Below are 18,872 nucleotides of genomic sequence, written 5' to 3' on the forward strand. Positions count from 1 at the left end.
GTATGATGTTTGATATTTTAATAATTATATAAAATATAAACATTGTTAATTTATTATTTAGCCGTTATTTTATTTGGTGGTAAACCAGTCATAAGTATCGCGCAAACGCATCAATTTCTAACCGCAGTACCAGTCTTACAAATCTCTTAAAACCGCAACCACTCGCATCCGCAAATTCCCGCAACCGTTACGGTTACACCAGTCAGACCCTAAGTGTAATCAAAACAACTACACATAAAATTCTTATCCGCTTTATGCATAATTTTTACTTCCATATGTTTCATATATTAAGTGTCATTCTAGCATTTTTTTCTTATTACATAAATAATGTCATTTTGAACTTCCAGTGCAAAATTTTATTTACTTTTCAGCTAAAATTAATTGCAAAGTGCATTGATCTTATAAATAATTTTATTTATCTAAAATGCTATTGGTCAAACATGTGTAATTAATATAAATTGAATTGCATTTCATTCATTTTTTTAATCTGTCTGAAAAATGTCAAAGTGACATTTTTTTAGAAGTGGACGGAGTAAAATTTTAGATGATAATTATGTGTTACAAATACATATATCAATATTTTTTTAAAATATATAATTTATAATCTTAAATTTATAAAAAGGTTGAAAACTTATGTTTCAAGAAATAAATTTTAATAATGTGATAATCCCTTGTTTTTTGTTTCATTTTAACTTATGAATTTAGGTTTATTTATTTTTAAACCACTAATTCTAACCAAACATGTTGTAGCTTTATTTTTAAAATTAAACTTTTGCTACAACAACTCTACATCTTTATCTTTTTTGTTTGTTCATGTTTTACTTTTTTTCCTTAAAGTAACTATTAAAGTTCTTTAGAAATTGGTGATAATTGGTTCAACTTTGAATGTAAAAATTTAGCTATAAAATTTTAGTTGTACGTAAGTTGATTGTAGTTGTACAGTTGTAGCTGTAATTTGTTTTTGCAGAGATTTTTACTGCAGTTAAATTTGTTGTAACTGGAAACTATAGGCTGCTATAAATAATTTAGAATAAAATATGTGATGTATATATAAATTAATTATTTTTACCAATTAAAATAATTTATATTAATATTTTCTATAAATTATTAAAGTTTATAATGATTTAAAATGTGATATGTAAATAATATTTATGTTATTTAAAATATTTCATAATTTAAAACACCCAAAATTAAACTAAAATATTTATAGATTTCTTATTATAATGTTCTAGTTTATTTGATATCATAGATAGTATTTTTCATTTTACAGATTGTAGTATCTTCCTACAGCAAAATAAAATACAGCTACAATAACAAAAACTACAAAATAAATTATATGGCTACATTTATACATTAGAGTCCAACATAATAGTAACAACATCAACTATAATCTTTTTACAAAAAAAAATCAACCATAATCTAATCAATCATAAAATCAAATAATATATTTTACTAGTTTTTAATATTTATTTTTCATAAATTAATATTTTAAAAGTAAATGCTTGTAAAACACATATATTTGTGTTGTTTTGTGTTTATATTTAAGATAAAACTAGATCCTGACCCGCGCACCAGTGCAAATATGAATTTTTAGTTTTTGGTTATTAATTTAACTAAATGATGTATTTGTAATATTTAATGTATTATATTCACCAAGTAAATAATTTTTGGCATCTTCAACCATCTATTTATGACGAATATTCGATATCATATAAAAAATAGAACAAACAGACGTAATTAGAGAATTGTAGACGATATAAAAAACAATGGTTATTAATGTAAAATATGAAAAATATTATATTATGACTTAGTATGGCATAAAAGATTATAAATTAGTTATACATGTTTAAAGAAAATACAATGATTTTTGAACTTCTATGAAACATATAAAAAAGAGTGATGAATTAGTCATCAAATTGTAAATAATTTCATAATTTTATTAATAATAAATTATTTCTAGTTTCTGTTTTTCGTCAAGATAATTATTAACTGTCCATATTATTAATATGTTAAAATGCCATATTATGAAAGCCCATGTTGTAACTGTTTTTTTCGGAAAGTGTAACAAAAAAATTATATTTAACTCTTCATTTTGTTTAAGTTCTGTGTCGGTAAAAGATTAAAAAAATTTCTCTATCTTTTTCAATGTTCAATTTGAAGCTTATTATGCGAAAATTATACGCAAATATAGGCAATTGGTTGGAATATATATATATCTTTATATTCTTACAAATTTTAAATTTACTGTTTCCTCTTCTGCAAGCAAATCAATTACCGAAGTAATAGATCAATTGGTTGTAATCAAATCTATTCTTATAATTAGTATAATTATGGTTACAGTTTCTATATTTAATAGGTACATTAAACATACGACATTGAAGATATTTTGTTTTGATTAATAGAAGATATTGGATTTTGAGTTTGTATTTATTGATTTGTTTTTTTTATAAAGCTTAGAAAATCAATAAGATGATTTGTTGGTTGATACATCCTATAAGGAAAACGAAAACTATAGATGGTTTGAATATTGTACATCAATCGATGCACGATGTAAGTTGACTATATAAAACTTGAGTATGATCATTTGAAACTAAAGTATAGGAAGGTTATATGCATTTGTTATATTGTAGTTAATATATTTTAAATATTACATACGTCAAGTGATTCACGTTTTCGTAAAAATAAAATTCAAGTTCATTATTGGGCCGTACTCGTCCGTATTAAGTTACGTTAAAATATGATGTATTTTTAGGTACATTTAATGACATTAAGTTTAAATTTGATTAATGGAAACTCATTAATTTAACTGAAAAAGATAATTATTTAAATATGTAGGTTTATTTAATAACATTAAGTTTAAATCTGATTAAAGAAAACTAATTAATTTAACTGGAAAAGACAAACATTAAAATAAGTAGTTTAATTTAATTCTCAGTGGCATGGAAGTGTAAATAAGTTAGAAAACTTAGGGGTATTTTGTAATGTGTATTTCTCTTTTAAAACAATAGAAGATCCATGAATCCGAAGATCCAAACCGAACCCAGCCTAAAAACTAGTATCAAACCAATTAAATCCGAACAAAAAAAAATACCTGAAGGGATCCAAAAATATATATATATCCTAAGAACTAATCCAAACCGGGAATTAAGTGGGGTTCAATGTATGTTAATAAAATTATATTTTCAAAGAATATTAATTAGATGTAAAATAATTTGAATACCTAAAATTATAATTATAAATGTCAAGATATCAATTATTTTAAGACATAAATAATCAAAATACCCAAAACGTTCAATTATCTGAAAATTATTAGCTATAGTTGTCAAAATTTAACCATTCTTATGTTTAAGGTATCTTAATTTGATCCAAATATGGATGAAACCGAACTAAAGCAAATTCTAAAATATCGAATGAATATGTCCATAATATCATATTATCTGGAACCAAAGTATCTGATCTGAAACTGAATAGGTATTTGAATTCTTATGCATGCCTAAATAAGATTAGTTTAACTGAAGTTAGAAACAGTAAATTTCTTTTCATAATCTAACAATACTAAAAGGGGAATATCCTCCACTCTAAAGCTATCCACATCACTATAAAAAATCAACCAATAGTGAAGCTTTGTTTTGCCACGTCAGACCGTCTTAGAAGTTATAATTGAGCAATATTTATGTGGGCTGATAAAAATCGAAGTGGCCCATTTTAAACCATTATTTCCTTTCGAGCCCGATGTTAGCTCCAGACAATGTTCTCCGACTCTTCAACTCCATCATCATCGTTTTCAATTCCTGAAACTCACCGTAACTGTAAAGTTATCAAGCCCCACTTTTAATCATTCAATTATGGTCTTTACTTCTCTCTTCATGATAGATGAGATATGCAGTGATTCATTCAGTAGTCGCAAGGTTGAAACTCTCCAAATTCTCCCTTCTCACTATAAATAACAGGAGTCACTCTCTCAACCACTACACTCCAAACACCGTTGATATTATTCACCACCTCCATTGCACATAGATTGACGACACCTACCACCGCCATCTCTCCCAATCCGAGTAGAACCTCAGTGAATAATTGTTCCGAAGAGCTTGACTTGGTCTTGCGATGCTGTTGATAGATGACCAGGTATACAAACTACCTACTATAATCATTTTCAATCGTTGTATCTCATACTGTACAAACCAAATTGTTTAGATGTTCCAGAATTGAATCTTAAAGATATTCTGATTGCATTTCTCTCTTATGGAATCCCAATCACTCACTGTTACCATTTCGGAACATTTTGAGCAGCTTAAACTGCCCCAGGAGAACCGCTGATTCTCCACATGTAGGTATTATCTTCTCTTCCTCTTGCTAAAATTTTGAGATTTTAGCTATTTACTCATGTCTAGCTGCTACTAAATATTTACTTTCTGTTTCGAACCTAAAATGCTGTTGTTTTTCTTTCTATCAGGAGCTGATGCAATTCTCCACTCAAGAAAGTGATATAGCAGCTGCTGCAAATGAAGCTCTTAAAAGATTCAGAGACGAAAGCAAGAAACGGTTTTGTTCTGGTGGACATGGAATTCAGCTACCTCACAGTTGAGTTATTCAGAAAACTACACCTTGAACCCAAGAAATAGAAACCAAACCCAAGAAATGCCCCATCACAAAACACATACATCTACTCCAATAATCACTTCAGGTAGATTGGTACGTGTCTCTGCCTTCCCTTATTACGAATGAGACATATCAAATGTGACTTGCCTATAAATTAATTATTTCAGGATCCAACGTAAGTGCCTACATAAACATGCTCTTTGACTCACAGAGAAACTATCTTCCGAAAACTGTTATTTACTACAAAGTTAGAGAAGCTATGATATCCCTCAACTTCTTCTACGCTCATGTTGACAGGAAAGAGGTAAAAAATATTATTACCCTTTCATATTGAAGATGGAAAGCACTTTCTAATAATTCAATAAAATAAATGGTGCAGAAGGAGAAGCCGGGGACGATGTTGGATGAAGACACACAGCTCATGGAACAAAGAGGAACCTAATCCAAACAGCTCGATCTTTACAAACTAGGTTGAGATGTATCGATCCTGTGCCTTAGAGATATAATGGGTATAAGCTGGCAGCACTCCTCTCTCCATTATTAACACGAAGAACGAAGAGCACGTTTGTTGTGACTCCTCCAGCTAATGTCACAGAGACTCTTATAAGTAAGAACCCCATACTATGCTCTAAAAGTCAATCTTTACCATAACATAAATGCATTGTGGCTTGATGAAGTACTTTTCTGCAGAGGAGATCCCGGTTCAGTACAGTGGTAACGAAAGAGATGATGATACCAAATTCTCCAATGAAGCTGATTCTCCAATGAAGCTGTTTCTGAAGTTGTCGTTAAGCCTGGGTCATCTGTAAACATAGAGATCCCAGCTTCTGAGGTAATAATTTAAAAAACAAACTCCTTTCGGTGTTCGGGAGTTGTAAAAGATCTATAGCAATGTTTTTATTTAGTTCTTTTCTTTTTAAATCAGAGTTTATTTCCAGATTGTTGAAGACTTAATTTTTTTTGCATGAGTTCACTGATAAACCCGAAACAGTTGCCAATAAATTCCCTCTAGGGACAATGATGCTAAGTGTTATCATTAATCTTTTTTTGGACAAATTCACCATTCATCTTTTATTCACTAATCAATTCTTGAGCTTGAGACTAGAGATTTGTTTCTTTCTTTAATACAGGAACAAGGTGAAACCAAAGCCTCTGAAAATGATACTCAATCTTCAAAATTATTTGTCAAATTAATTACTGGCGCTAAATGACATGGGACGGGGGAGTCTAAATAATTTAGCAACGCGTGTCCCCGAGCTTCGGCTGTTTCTGTCCATTGAATACATGGCCGGAGGATGTAATTCTTGCTGCCTTTCTGGGGCACATGGCAACCATTGCAGCCTTTTTTTTAATCTTTATTTTAGGTTTCTAATAACTATCCGCTAAATTTCGTGATTTTTAAGCTTTTAGTTCTCTCTCTCTCTCTCTCTCTCTCTCTCTCTCTCTCTCTCTCTCTCTCTCTCTCTCTCTCTCTCTCTCTCTCTCTCTCTCTCTCTCTCTCTCTCTCTCTCTCTCTCTCTCTCTCTCTCTCTCTCTCTCTCTCTCTCTCTCTCTCTCTCTCTCTCTCTCTCTCTCTCTCTCCTGAGTTACTGCTGATGTCTGGAAGAATCTCAGAAGAATATATATATCGTTTGGGGACAAAGTGATCTTTGCACAAAAAGATAGAAAGATTAAATGTTTCTGAAGATTTTCAAGACCATATATACACATAAAGTTTATATATCAAAATCCAAGTTGGGAACATTTTATAAATTATTTGACTAATAAATTAGTTAAGATACATAAAGAACTTAGAAAGACAATTGCACCAAATTTTAGCAAAAAAAAACATAAAAAAACTTAGGAAGACAATGTGTGAAACTTTCCCGCCGTCGAAAGTATTTAATCTTACACCATATATTGGAAACTAATCACTGTCAATTTGTTCCAATGGATTACATTTTTCAAATAATCCGTATGTTCTTTTTGTAACATGGTACGATGAATAACTGGGCTCAAAACAACATATGTAGTTAGTATAAAATTAAACACAAAAATTGGTAGTAATTACAATGATTCAAAGTTTGAACACATTTCATTGGTAACAATTACGATGAAAAGAGTGTAAAATGGAGACGCAAACACATCATGGAGAGTTGTTTAAAGATTTAGACTTAGGCCACTTCTTCAAATTATATTCATTCAACAACAATCTTCATAAGTAATTTAAAAGTTGTGAATATTAAACTAAATCCTCACCATATATAAATTTTTAAAAAATACCAGATTATAAATTTAAAATAAATAACCAAAGGTAGAAACCAACATAAAAGTAAAGACTAATCTCTTTGGGACGAGGCCGGAATATCTTAATTTATAAAGTCATTATTGGCTTATATGATTTAAATATAAAGTTTCGGTGATGGTTTATTTAAAGAATTGTCTTAAAACTGGTTTGGTCTGTTATAATCTTTATTTATAATGTATTTTCATGAATCGATTTGGAGAACAACATTATCTTTAGTTTATATCAATTTTTCTATTCAATTTAATTTTCTGTTATGAAATTGTTCAATATGGTATTACAACTCAATAATTCAAAAGTTAAAATAAAGTTAAAATTAGTTTTAAATTTACAATTGTTTATACAAAACCTAAATTAATAAGATAAATATATTTTAAAGTCCAACAATGTTTAGTTAACTTTGACCCATCTTACTGATCATTATATATATGATTTCTTTTAATAACAAATTGTGAGTTAAATTATGTGAAATATTTTAGACACAAGGCAATTAATAAATTCAAACGAATTTAAATTTCTTACCAATTTAATAGTTTAAAATCGATTGTAGTATATATAAAAATTTATTTTCAAATGTTATTGTAATTTTTTTTAATTTAATTAAAACTTATACGAATACCCCGGGCGTAGTCCGGGAAAGGCCCCTAGTATATATAATAAAAGAAAAGTATTAAGATTATAAAACATTATAAGTTTGAAATAAGGGTGAGGATAAAACTTGTCCAAGACGTCACTAGTTTAAATATATTATATAGTGTGTATATATCTAAAAAATGGAATTATTATTATTATTATCATGATTCTTGCTAGCACTTAAAAAATAAAAATAACAAGTGAGCTGAAAAATTCATCAGCTCATCTCGTGAGTCATTAATCTTTTAGTGGAAAACACCAAAAGTGGAATGTCACAAAATGGAATCCATGTGTGATTCCTCATCTCATTGCTTTCTTTATTTTGTTTTTAGTACAATTTTTTTCAGTTTATTTCTAAAATTCTAATTAAGTACACATTTCCTTAACGTAACGCACCAACCGTCGTCAACTTTCGTAGCTTCTTTTTAATATGTACCTGTTCATATTTTACATATATCTTATTAAAAGTTACATGTTTGCATAATATATGCGTGACCTAAAAAGAATAACCAGATAGTTTAAAACGGGTATTCAGACTACAAAGCCCAAAAAATGAACCAAGTAAATGACACAAGTTGTATACAGAACATGTATTTATGATATCACTGACGATGTATGGAAAACATCTAACTATAACCCATGTTCGAAACTACGCTAGGCGCGAGTCGGGCGCTCGACCCGGGCCTAGCGAATTAACAAGAACTCGGAGATTAAACGGTGATTAATCGGGGCGTAATTTTCAGGCTTTCTCTGTGTATGTCGGAATATATAATATATTTGCATACAACATACAATCAATTCTTCTGTCACAGTTGGTAAAGGAGTGGTGTATTGTGCCTTGGACCCGGGTTCCACGCTTGACATTACCATTTTGGAGTGTTTTATTATTTTTTTGTCTTTTAATAAAGGGTACAAGCGTCTTTTCCTAATCATCTTCTTCTTTTAACCTATTATTTTTCTGAGCATCAAGTCGACGGCCGCCATACTTTTTACTGATTTCTTTTGTTTTCATCATTTTCTTCTTCTTTTATGGATAAATTCATCAAATAACATGTAAAATTACTTAAAAATGAAAGAAGATATGATTTTTCTCCAAGATCCGAGTTTTTTTCCGAATAGCCTATAATCGAGACGGTAAGGGGCCGCCGAACGCTTCTCCGCCGCGGAATCGGCCGCGTTGACCGCGTTTTCGAACATTGACTATAACACCTCAGCTAGATTTTAATCGTGTTTTTACAGCGCGAATACTTTTTTTACCATTTTAATAAAATTTGATTAGATTTATAATTTTATCTGAAAGCAAATAATTTTAAAGTTGATCTATTTGTGTTTTAAAAAAGTTTTTATATTATAATATTTAATTTTCAAGTAGTGTTTTCATATCCCATCCGGAGCCGTGGCTGAACTGCTAGATCTGGTGATCAATGTACAATCCAATTCAAATTTAATTAAAAAATTAGTTAAATTCTATATAATCTGGTAAAAATCCAAAAACTTAAAAAATTGTATAAAATCCAAAAATCTATGATAAAACCCAAAAATATAATATATTTTTTGATATTATATAAATTTGAAAACACTTTTAATAATTTATAATTTAATGAAATTTGTATCATGTCATTTGAAGAAAATGAAACAATGGTAATAAAAAAAGTATTGATATGACAATATTAGTTTCTTTTTCGTTACTAAGAAACTGTGATAAGTTTGTATTATATTTATTTTAGATCTAAAACTTAATTTCGTGATAAGTTTTACAGTATTTTTGAACACTCAATATCGGCATATGATTATTATGTACAAAATGTCATAGTTAATATTTTTTAAAAACATATTCATGTATATATTCATATTTGATCGTTAAATAATACAATGCATTAAAATTATATTCAAATTAAATTGAAAATATAATTTAAATAAAAACATATAATTATTATCATTTATAAAATATGGAAATCATTAATTACCATAAATGTAGGGAATATTCTATTATTAGTTTAAATAAGTAATACATATTATAAAATTAAATTTCAAGGCAAGGCATTGTAAATAACTTGAAAAACCAAGGGCAGAATCCTATAAGGGATTTTGATTTATTAGTATAGAGATCTATTTGTGTTTTAAAAAAAGTTTTAATATTATTAATGAACTCCTAGGATGTTTCTTTGGATTGAACTGGATAGATCCTTGTATAAACGAATCAGAGACTCAAGTTTATCAAGGTGATGGATCGTAAGGTGACACAAAGAGTTGCGGAATGGCTCCTTGATACTCCTAGATGACTAGCTTGGATATTACACACCAAAATAGACACCCTTAGTTGTTGGATATGACACACCAACGAGATTCACTCAAGACTTGAAGAGAAGTAAAGAGAGAACAAAGAAATCTGATAGATTTTGTAGAAAAAGGATTGTGATTAAAAGAGAGAACGCAAACACACTTATATAGAGAAGTATGGAACAGGCTCCATATTCTCGAGATCATTAAAGGGAACAGGCTCCCTTGGAACTACAACAAAGACTAAAGACTTATTCAAATTTGAAAAGAGTTTTAAAACATGAAATAAAAACCATAGTTTAAAAATAGCATAAGGTGGAACCATGATACATCATCTAAGGTTTATGTAAGTAACTTGTGGCCTCATTAAAAACCTGCCTTTGGAAAACCCAATGGGACAAAACCAAAGGTTAGGAAAAGAGCACACACAAGCACTTGCTTAGATGATGATCAGTTTGAAACCATTGCTTGAATGGTGATAAGAGTGTCTTGATTGATCAAACGTCCATCAAGGCCGTCTTCTTGCTTCCATGAGATCATAAGTAGACTTCCAACAGCTTCTTTGAGTCTTCTAGCTTTGGCGCGAGTGATGGGACCTGGTGGAATGACTAAGGCATCATCTTCTTCCCTTGATTTGTCTTTGAACTCTTCATCTCCATCCTTGTGCCGGTCCATGATCATATCATCCCCTCCCTCTTGAAAAGGATTTGTCCTCAAATCTGGCTCATCTGCAAAATAAGGAATCAAGTCAGTGATATTAAAACTATTGCTCACATCATACCTTCCTTGGAGATCCAGCTTGTAAGCATTGTTGCCGATTTTCTTTATGATCTCAAATGGTCCATCAATCCTTGGCATGAGCTTGGATTTCCTCTCATTAGGAAATCTTTCTTTCCTTAGGTGAATCCAGACTTGATCACCCACTTCAAAGACTCTTTCACGCCTCTCCTTGTTTTCTTGTTTGGCATATTGCTTAGTCTTCTCTTTTATGTTGCGCCTTGCTTGTTCATGAAGTTGTTGTACCTTCTCTGCCTTCTTCTTGCCATCAAGACTAACTCTTTCACACTCAGGTAAAGGTATTAGATCCAAAGGAGAGATGGGATTGAACCCATAAACAATTTCAAATGGAGAAAACTTAGTAGCAGAATGCACAGCATGATTATATGCAAATTCACAATGAGGCAAACAATCTTCCCATGATTTCAAGTTCTTCTTTATAATTGCACGTAAGAGTGTACCAAGAGTTCTATTAACTACTTCAGTCTGACCATCAGTTTGTGGGTGACAAGTAGTAGAAAATAATAGCTTAGTGCCTAGTTTAGACCAGAGAGTTTTCCAAAAGTAGCTTAGAAACTTAGTATCTCTATCAGATACAATAGTCTTAGGCATGCCATGTAAACGCACAATCTCCTTAAAGAACAAGTTAGCTACATGCAATGCATCATCAGTTTTATGACAAGCAATGAAGTGTGCCATCTTAGAAAATCTATCAACTACCACAAAGATTGAATCTTTACCAGTACGAGTTCTAGGCAATCCAACAATGAAGTCCATAGAGATATCATTCCAAGGATGATAAGGGATGGGTAAAGGAGTGTACAAACCATGGTTTTGGACTTTGGACTTAGCTTGTTTACAAGTTGCACACCTTTCACAAAGTCTTTCCACATCTCTTTTCATCCGCGGCCAGTAGAAGTGATCCTGCAAGGTCTTGAGAGTTCTCGCAACACCAAAATGTCCCATGAGGCTTCCTCCATGAGATTCCCTAACAAATAAATCTCTCAAAGAACAATTAGGCACACAAAGTCTATTATCATAGAAAAGAAATCCATCCTGCCTAAAGTAATGTCCAGCAGCAAATTTCTCACAAGACTTATAAGCATCTTTAAATTCAGGATCATTCTCATACATTACTTTAATCTGCTCAAATCCTAATAGCTTAACATCAAGAGTGTTCAAGAGAACATACCTTCTGGATAGTGCATCAGCAACTATGTTTTCCTTACCTTGTTTATACTTGATGACATAAGGAAATGTCTCAATGAACTCAACCCACCTTGCGTGTCTCTTGCTGAGTTTGTTCTGGCTTCTAAGGTACTTGAGAGACTCATGATCAGTGTGAATGACAAACTCCTTGGGCCATAGGTAATGCTGCCATGTCTGCAAAGCCCTTACCAAAGCATAGAGTTCCTTGTCATAAGTAGCATAGTTGAGAGTTGCTCCTCCAAGTTTCTCACTGAAATATGCTATGGGTCTCTTTTCCTGCATAAGAACAGCACCAATTCCAATTCCAGAGGCATCACATTCAATTTCAAAAGTTTTATTGAAATCAGGAAGTATAAGAAGAGGGGCGTGAGTAAGCTTCTCTTTAAGGCATTGGAAGGCAGTCTCTTGTGCTTCTCCCCACTTGAATCCGACTTCTTTCTTTATCACTTCAGTCAGGGGAGCTGCTATAGTGCTAAAATCTTTAACGAACCGCCTGTAGAAACCAGCAAGGCCGTGGAAGCTCCTCACTTCACTTATAGTCTTTGGAATTGGCCATTCCTTGATTGCTTTGATTTTCTCCTGATCCACCTTTACTCCATCTGCACTTACAACAAAACCTAGAAAGACCAAGTTATCCGTTCCAAAAGTACACTTCTTAAGGTTAGCACAAAGAGATTCCTTTCTAAGCACATCAAGAACAGCTCTAAGATGTCCTATATGATCATTAAAGCTCTTACTGTATACCAGGATGTCATCAAAGTATACCACAACAAATATGCCAATGAATGATCTAAGAACATGATTCATTAATCTCATGAATGTACTAGGTGCATTGGTTAATCCAAATGGCATGACTAACCACTCATATAAACCATGTTTAGTTTTGAATGCAGTTTTCCATTCATCTCCTTCTTTCATCCTAATCTGATGGTATCCACTTTTCAAATCAATCTTAGAAAATATGCAAGAACCATGCAATTCATCAAGCATATCATCTAATCTAGGAATAGGATGGCGATACTTTACAGTGATATTGTTGATGGCTCTACAATCAACACACATGCGCCAGCTTCCATCCTTCTTAGGCACAAGAAGTACTGGTACTGCACATGGGCTCATGCTCTCACGGATATGCCCCTTTGCCATCAATTCCTCAACTTGTTTTTGCAGTTCTTTAGTCTCCACGGGATTAGTCCTATAAGCTGGCCTATTTGGAAGTGTAGAACCAGGGACAAAATCAATCTGATGCTCAATCCCTCTAAGAGGTGGAAGACCAATTGGATTATCTTCAGGAAATACATCTTCAAATTCCTGTAAAAGACACTCAATTTCACTCGGATATACCGGTGTTGGGTCAGTAACATTCAAAAGAGACTCTTTAAAGATAAGTAAAAGAATAGATTGATGAGCATTGAGAGTTCTTTTGATATCACCCGAGTTGGCATAGAGACTATGCTGCTTCTTTGATTCAGGTTTGAGGTCTATTTCTTTCTTCTTTTGTAGCTGCAGTTGATCTTGGTGAACCTCCTTTGGTGTTAGAGGAACCAGCACAGTCTTCTTTCCTTTGAACTCAAACGTGTGCTTGTTAGTGTAGCCATCATGTATCACTCGTCTATCTGATTGCCATGGCCGACCAAGAAGGATATGTCCAGCTTCCATAGGCAGTACATCACAGAGAACCTCATCCTCATACCTTCCAATTGCAATGGGAACCGAAACCTGACTAGAAACCCTCATTTCTCCTTCTTCATTCAACCATTGAAGCCGGTAGGGCTTTGGATGTTTCTGTACTTGGAGACCAAGCTTCTTTACCATAGTTTCACTAGCTACATTCACACAACTTCCTCCATCAATGATAAGACTACAGATCTTTCTTTGCACAAGGCACCGAGTGTAGAATAGATTCTCTCTCTGTTCTTGCTCTTCAGCTTTACTTTGCAAACTCAAAGTTCTTCTAGCCACCAATAGCCTTCCTTTCACGGGTTCTTCTTCATATTCTTCTTCAGTAAGCGCCTTACACTCAGACTCTGAAAGCTCATCCTCAGATTCATACTCTCCATTCTCAAGAAGAATCATGATTCTTTTATTGGTGCACTCATTTGCGTAATGGCCTCTACCCTGACACTTAAAGCACTTAACATCTCTAGCTCTTGCACTTGAAACCTCGGCCTTTCCTTTATCCTTACTGTAAAAGGAATTTGGCTTTGAATCTTCTTTCAGTTGTGGTTTGCTTTCCTTTTGATAGCTAGACTTTTCTTCTTTAGTTCCCTGAAGTCTGGTGTTGTAACGAGAGTGAGAATGGCCCTTCCTCTTAACTTGTTGCTCAACTAGTATAGCTTTGTGAAGCATCTCCTCTATCTCCACATAGTGCTGCATCTCAACATTATCTTGTATCTCTCGGTTGAGACCTCCTAAGAACCTAGCCATAGTAGCTTCTTTATCTTCAGACACACGAGCTCTCAGCATCAACAGCTCCATGTCTTGATAGTATTCTTCAACAGACCGAGATCCTTGGGTGAGTCTTCTTAACTTCTGGTGCAAGTCGCGATGATAGTGATTTGGTACAAATCTTTTACGCATGAGAGCCTTCATCTCGTGCCATGTTTCAACGGGATACTCTTGGTTAAGTCTCCTGGTAGTCACAAGCTGGTCCCACCAACTCAGCGCATAGTCATGGAACTCAGTTGCTGCTATCTGAATTCTTTGGGCATTGGTGTAGTGCTTACAGTTAAACACCAACTCCATCTTCTTTTCCCATTCCAAGTAAGCATCCGGATCAACTTTGCCATGGAAAGGAGGTATCTTTAGCTTTAAACCAGCAAGATCATCTCTGTAAGTTCTCCTTTCATCATGATCTCTTCTATATCTCCTTCTACTATCTCTAGAAGAGGAACTGCTGCGCGTGGCTCGGTTACGCTCATAGTAGTGGTCTGTTTCTTGTGATTCAGCATGCTCTCTCGGGGTTTCATCACGTCTTTCTCGTCTAGACTCATTGCTATGACCTTGGCCCGTAGCTTGCCTTATCTCTTGCCTTATTTCATCGCGAAGTTCCTTCATACTGCTCTTGATCATATCAGCAACGGTAGTGATCATCGTTTGGTTTAATTGCTCAGTCATCTGATCTCTCAATAACTTGTTCTGTCTCACGAGTTCTGCTTCCTCTTCCGACTCTCTCACCATGGTACCTGATTCAGAAAACACTCAAACAAGTAAGATGTTCACAAGAATCAAATCAGAACAATTAGTCGACGCGGAAACAACTTTCAAAAGATTCAAAAGATAGAAAACTTGTAGATCACGGATTAGAGAATTCAAATCGACAAGACTAAGATTAGATCTATCAATTTTGGATTTATGCAGATCAGATTCAAGACAAATAAGAACAGATCTATCACAGAAACAACACAAATCAAATTATTCAGCAAGTGATTCGACAGATCAAGTGATTCGATTACTTCCTTCACACGGATCGGATGAGTTTGATTCAAAATATGATAAGAACACTTAGATCTAACAGGATTCAACACAGATGATTAATAATCAGGTGATATGCTACTCAGATGATACGAGAAACAACAACAGATCACAGATCTATCAATGGTAATCAAAGAAGTTGAAGAGTATATTTGAAACCAAAGAGAAATCGAAAACTTCCCAATCCAAAGCAGCTCTGATACCACTTAATGAACTCCTAGGATGTTTCTTTGGATTGAACTGGATAGATCCTTGTATAAACGAATCAGAGACTCAAGTTTATCAAGGTGATGGATCGTATGGTGACACAAAGAGTTGCGGAATGGCTCCTTGATACTCCTAGATGACTAGCTTGGATATTACACGCCAAAATAGACACCCTTAGTTGTTGGATATGACACACCAACGAGATTCACTCAAGACTTGAAGAGAAGTAAATAGAGAACAAAGAAATCTGATAGATTTTGTAGAAAAAGGATTGTGATTAAAAGAGAGAACGCAAACACACTTATATAGAGAAGTATGGAACAGGCTCCATATTCTCGAGATCATTAAAGGGAACAGGCTCCCTTGGAACTACAACAAAGACTAAAGACTTATTCAAATTTGAAAAGAGTTTTAAAACATGAAATAAAAACCATAGTTTAAAAATAGCATAAGGTGGAACCATGATACATCATCTAAGGTTTATGTAAGTAACTTGTGGCCTCATTAAAAACCTGCCTTTGGAAAACCCAATGGGACAAAACCAAAGGTTAGGAAAAGAGCACACACAAGCACTTGCTTAGATGATGATCAGTTTGAAACCATTGCTTGAATGGTGATAAGAGTGTCTTGATTGATCAAACGTCCATCAAGGCCGTCTTCTTGCTTCCATGAGATCATAAGTAGACTTCCAACAGCTTCTTTGAGTCTTCTAGCTTTGGCGCGAGTGATGGGACCTGGTGGAATGACTAAGGCATCATCTTCTTCCCTTGATTTGTCTTTGAACTCTTCATCTCCATCCTTGTGCCGGTCCATGATCATATCAATTATAATATTTGATTTTCAAGTAGTATTTTTATATCGGACCCAGAGCCGTGGCTGAACCGATAAATCCGGTGATTTATGTATTATCCGATTCAAATTTAATTAAAAAAATAATTAATCCTACAAAATTTGGTAAAAATCCAAAAAACTCAATAAATTGTATAAAATCCAAAAATCTATGATAAAACCCAAAAATATAACAATAATTTATGATATTTCTATTAAATAATTCATAATTTTTAATATTATATAAATTTGAAAAAACTTTTATTAATTTATAATTTAATGAAATTTGTATCATGTCATTTGAAGAAAATAAAACAATGGTAATAGAATTTTTTTTTTATTGATATGAAAATATTAGTTTATTTTTCGTTACTAATAAACTGTGATAAGTTTCTATTATATTTATTTTAGATCTAAAACTTAATTTCGTGATAAGTTTTACAGCATTTTCGAACACTCAAAATTGGCATATCATTATTATGTACAAAACAACATAGTTAATATATTTTTTATAATTTTCATATATATATTCTTATTTGATCGTTAAATAATACTATGCATTAAAAAGATATTTAAATTAAATTGAAAGTATACTTTAAATAAAAAATAGAATTATTATCATTTAAAAAATATGGAAAGCATTAATTACCATAATGTAGGGAATATTTTATTGTTAGTTTAAATAAGTAACATAAATATATATATTAAAATTAAATACCTATGGCATGAAATTGTAAATAACTTGAAAAACTAAGGGTATAATCCTATTAGATAATCTCTCTCCCATTAGTTTGGTTTATCTCTAAGACCATTTCCAATGGTTCACTCAATTTGTTTTAAAATAAATAATTCTACAATAAATTTAAAATGATTTTCCAATATTACTCTATTTAGAGTGAAAATAAAAATGATAATTAAAAAATAGATTAATTAATCTTTATATAGAGTAAACTCATTATTAATAGAGAAAATGAATTTACTACTTTTATATAGAGTGAAAAAGAGAGTAACATTGACATATTTTTTTACTTCAAACTCTATTTTAAGTGAAAAATATAGTGGGAATAAAATGCTAAAGGAGACGATTTTTGATTTATCTCTTCTTTCATTTTGCTTTCTCTTTCTAATTGATTAAAAATATATTTTTAATTATAATGCTTTAAAATATAATTTTTAACACTGTTATTATGCTATTAAAAATTATGAAATATATATTACATACATGACTATACAACCAACATTTCTATATACTTTATGAAGATTCAAATTTCTGAGCACACCACCATAAACCGTCTAGTGACAAAGATCCACGTCTGATACTTGTACCATGTTCAAGATCTGTTGTTATTTTTTTTTCATTAGTTTGCATACTTATTAATAAACTACTTTCACCAGAACTCAAAACCTTAATCTTATGATATAGAACCATAATGCAATATTAATCAAATCACTGAACCAATAGAATTTTCACCATATATACAAATTCTGCATAAGAAATCAATCAATGTTTCAGTTCAGTATTTTATATGTAAATATAATAAATAAACATTAATATTTATTTTAAAATAACTTTATTTTTTTAAAAATATTTAATTACTTTTTATTCCCAACAAATAAATAATGGTCCTTTATTAAGATCTCTTTTTGTTTCTTTAATTTTAAAATTAGATTTTGACCCGCGCTTTATTTTTGAAATTAAAAAAAATATTATAAATGTATTTATATATAATATACTGTATATATTTGATAACATTTGTTCAGAAACACAAACTAAATTGTACCAAACTGAAAAACCTGAAACTAAAAATAAAATGAATTTCATAAGTAACGGAGAAGTAAAAGGGTAAGTGAATTTTTAAAATTCAAATTCTATACTTACTAATATTAATTACATTTAATTTCTAAAAAACTAAATATTTTTAAAATACTATATATAAACCGAATTACCCAAAAAATCTTTAAATTATTAAAATTATTCAAATTATCTGATATTTTTATCCGAATAACCGAAATTACATGATATTTAAACTGATAATCCCAAATTATCCAATATTTTATCTATAAATTCGTAATACTCTGGAAAACCATAATCGAACCATAACTTAATTGAACCCAATTTATTTTTCGCATATTAGGCGATTCTCAACTTTGCTAATGAACCACATAAAATAAAAAATAAAACAATCCAACTAAGATCAAACCAAACCAAACTTTGTAAATAACTGTCATAAATTTTGAGAACCAAAACAACAAAACTCAAAATACTCAAACCAAAACCAAATGCTAAAGTCTAACAGTCCATCAACATTTAAATAGTGCAAAAAAGTATTCTACTTTTACAAATTGTTTAACTCTTTTTAGTGGGGGGAGGGGGGTATACATATGTGGTTTATAGACGAATTAATATATAAACATTGTTTTTATCCGATCATGACCCGTGGTCGAACTGATAAACTCGATAGCCATATATAATCTGGATTTACATATGTTCTTCATGTAGCATTCTATCAGAGGTCCTACCAACTGATATGTTATTACAAAATTCAGATTTAATAAAAATGATTTATTAAAAATCTGATAA

Source organism: Brassica napus, chromosome A7 (genome assembly GCF_020379485.1).
Source record: "Brassica napus cultivar Da-Ae chromosome A7, Da-Ae, whole genome shotgun sequence".
Taxonomy (NCBI): domain Eukaryota; kingdom Viridiplantae; phylum Streptophyta; class Magnoliopsida; order Brassicales; family Brassicaceae; genus Brassica; species Brassica napus.